Here is a 3,949-nt window from a genome sequence, read left to right as displayed (position 1 = left end):
TATAGGGAAAAAAGGGAAAATCTCTTTGTCTAATCTATATGACATTGCATAGTCCTGTATTTTGCTCTTGATTTTGACAGGGCCGCCACTACTTGACTTGTCATTGAGACAGCATTCTTGAGAGAGCTCAGCATATTTTGTACTTATGGTAGAGTCTCAGAAAAAAAAGCACAAATTTTACCTTTAGGGGTACAGCAGCTTTTAACTGGGGCAGTACCCTCACAGAGACACGTTTGTACTCTTGTTCCTTCATATCCCCTTAATGGGTTCATAGTAATACCAAAAGAGTACATTACTCCCTTAAGGGTGCGTTTTACCTCCTCAAGATTTATGCAGTCTTTAGGGCTAAAGAAGGTACAAAGGTGTCCATTTTGGTAATGCCCCAGTGTTTTGATTAATGCCTATATCAATACCAGTTCGATACAGGGTATAGGAATACCAACAAAAAAATAATAATTGTATAATTTGCTTGGCACTCAGAATAATAGTTATATTTTCATTTCATTATTTAAAAAAAACAATAACAATATGATGATTATTATTTTTATAATTATAATGATAATGACAATTATTATAATTTAAACATTTGTGAAAACAATTATTGTTGTTGTTGTTGTTGTTATGATTATTATAAATAACAGAAAGTTAAAACTATTATTTTACTCTTTATAAGTTATATTGAAGTGTCATTTTCAGATCACTATAGAATGATTGGTATTCATTCAAATTTTTATATAAAAGTTATATAGTTTTGGTTACACTTTTTTAAAGGTGTCCTTCTTACAGTGTAAGTATGTATTTAGATACTGAGTAATATTACTTAACAAAAAGTGCTTTTAGGGTTAGAATTAGGGTTTGGTTCGTTGAATGTAATTATGCATAAGTTATTCGTATTGCTACAGTAAGTACATTTAAAGTAACAAGGACACTTATTTAAAAAAAAAATTTTTAATTAATAAATATAAATAAAACATTCATTAATTTACTGTCAAAACTCATTTATCTTTTTAAACTTTATTTATGAATTTTAGGACAACGCTCCTTTTTATCCTAAGCAGAAAATAATACAGGAATGTATTATTTCCTTTTCTTCTGAAATGTCATAATGTCCTTTGGGACTTGTAAGTACCGACAAAAATAAATAAACATCTGAATATAATTACATTGCTAAATTTATAGCAATGTATGTTAAATGTACTATCTATAATAACAACAACAACAGTGAATTATGCATAATTACAAGCAACTAACATATGTGCATGAGAAGATGTAGTTAATTAATATGACTCAGCACTTATTTATGTAACTACATTGTAATAACGGCACCTTAAAATTCAATGTTTCCTTACATTTTCATTTTTACAAGAAACGTAACAACAAAACCTTCAAAATTAAATGCTGTCTTGGTTACAAATCACAACACTACACAGTTATTGCCCTTTCCATCAATACCAGTACATCCACTACTGCACTGGTTCAATTCCTCATCTATTCTTTTCTAACCCTAACCCTAACCCTAACCCGCAACTGAAAAAAGCACAAATGTCAGGGCATGTCAAAACTTTTCGAGGCCCCAAAACACCCTCGGACCCCAGAGGGTTAAATAGCCTGATCTCATATTCCTTTAATTTAATGCAGAGAGACTGAATAATATATTTTCCATATAACAAAATATATAGAGAGGAGAGTGCTGTATATCTGTTAATACCTCTCCATATCAGGACTGTCAAGCCTATATTCCACGCTTCAGCAAATCCATCCAAGACCTTGCATCTGACAGCATTCATTTCAAGCACAGAAAGAAAAAAACTGCACTGCAGTCTTTCATACTTTCACAAGAGAATGACACGCTGCCAATGACAAAGGAATAAACAACTAAAAATACTGGGAAAGTTTAGAAATAAAAAAGGAGACCCTGATGCAAGTTGATCAGAACATTAATCACAGGCTTTATTTGTTGACAAAGAATAATTCATCTCTGACGAAGAGCAATGTAACATGTGACCACAAAACAAGAGCAACTATGAACAATTTACAAGTAAAATGCCGACCTTGTTACAGAGAAAAATGAGATTCAAAGAAAACCTAAAGTGGATGAATAAGGCCATGTTAAATTATGCACACACACACACACACACACACACACATACACACACACACACACACACACAAACACACACACACACACACACACAGATACACAGAGTTCAACGTATTCTGATGAGAGGACACATTTGTGACCCTGGAGCACAAAACCAGTCTTAAGTCGCTGGGGTAGCAATAGCCAAAAAAACATTGTATGGGTCAAAATTATAGATTTTTCTTTTATGCCAAAAAACATTAGGATATTAAGTAAAGATCATGTTCCATGAAGATATTTTGTACATTTCCTACCGTAAATATATCAAAACTTAATTTTTGATTAGTAATATGCATTGTTAAGGACGTCATTTGGACAAATTTAAAGGAGATTTTCTCATTATTTCGATTATTTTGCACCCTCAGATTCCAGATTTTCAAATAGTTGTATCACAGCCAAATATTGTTGTAAGAAATTATAGTCTGCCTCGACCAAACTTCCACTCCAATTAAACTATTCTCCTTTCTCTACAAAGAGCTTAATTATCATAGAGATAATTCTTTAAATAGTATCTCCTCAACGTTACTTCGTCAATCGTCACCTATAGCGTGGGAGCGGCAGTAGGCCATCAAGAACCATCTGCTGACCAAAAGGGTACTTGAATATAATTGCACCTTAACATTTGGTTGTTTCCACCCGAAAGACTACCAAAGACGTGGGAACGGAAGACTATCACTTTCATTGTTATCCGCAATTTACATTTAAGACGAAACTTCATTTACATGCGGGAAGATGAAGGTAATAGAGTATAAAATGTTTGAGCTTAGGATGTTCGTGGTTCATTCTGACTCCGTTGAACCCAAATGTACTACATGTACTTTGTCACTGATATGCTGCAATAAACATCTTCATCGAGATCTTCATCATCCTCATAATTTTTCTTACATTGGCGAGCCACCCAGTGCAGGGATTTCCAAAAAGCAGGGAAAAGGTAAGAAAAGCGATTTCTTTCTTTTTGCTGGATTTGTCAGGGAACCCCTTCGTTTAAAAAAATCTAGAAAAGAAATGGTAAGGATAGAAGATAAGTTTATTCAGTATTAGCAGGAGGAGTTCTTAAGCCTATTTGGTACAATTCTGTTTAAAATTATAACGGAACTGAATTAACCTGATGTAGTGTGGTGGCAGAGCTGTATTGGAATCGTTGTTTCTAAAGTAACTGAAGCAAAGTGCTTAAGTTTAAAGTCTCTAAACGAACTGAAACTTGTTGTTGGTCTCTTATAATTCTGTTAAGATTCTAAAGTAATTTAATCAACCCGACGCAGTGTGGTGGCAGAGTTGTATTAGATCTGTTGTGTCTGAAGTTGTAAGTTTCTAACGTAATTGAAACTGACTGTGAAGATGTTATAATTCTGATTGAATTCTAAAGTAACTGAATTGATCCGACGTAGTGTGATCACAGAATTATTTCATGATAGTTGTGTTATAGTATAGTGAGCCCGACGTACCGCGACTCTAAAGCAGTAACCCGAAGCAGTGTGGTTTTTGCCCGACGTACTGTGGCACTGTTTTAATCTGATAAATATTAGTTTCAGTATTAGCAGGAGGAGTTCTTAAGCCTATTTGGTACAATTCTGTTTAAAATTATAACGGAACTGAATTAACCTGATGTAGTGTGGTGGCAGAGCTGTATTGGAATCGTTGTTTCTAAAGTAACTGAAGCAAAGTGCTTAAGTTTAAAGTCTCTAAACGAACTGAAACTTGTTGTTGGTCTCTTATAATTCTGTTAAGATTCTAAAGTAATTTAATCAACCCGACGCAGTGTGGTGGCAGAGTTGTATTAGATCTGTTGTGTCTGAAGTTGTAAGTTTC

Source organism: Sinocyclocheilus grahami, unplaced genomic scaffold, assembly GCF_001515645.1.
Source record: "Sinocyclocheilus grahami isolate Dianchi unplaced genomic scaffold, SAMN03320097.WGS_v1.1 scaffold57.1, whole genome shotgun sequence".
Classification (NCBI taxonomy): domain Eukaryota; kingdom Metazoa; phylum Chordata; class Actinopteri; order Cypriniformes; family Cyprinidae; genus Sinocyclocheilus; species Sinocyclocheilus grahami.
This window is presented reverse-complemented; position numbering follows the sequence as displayed.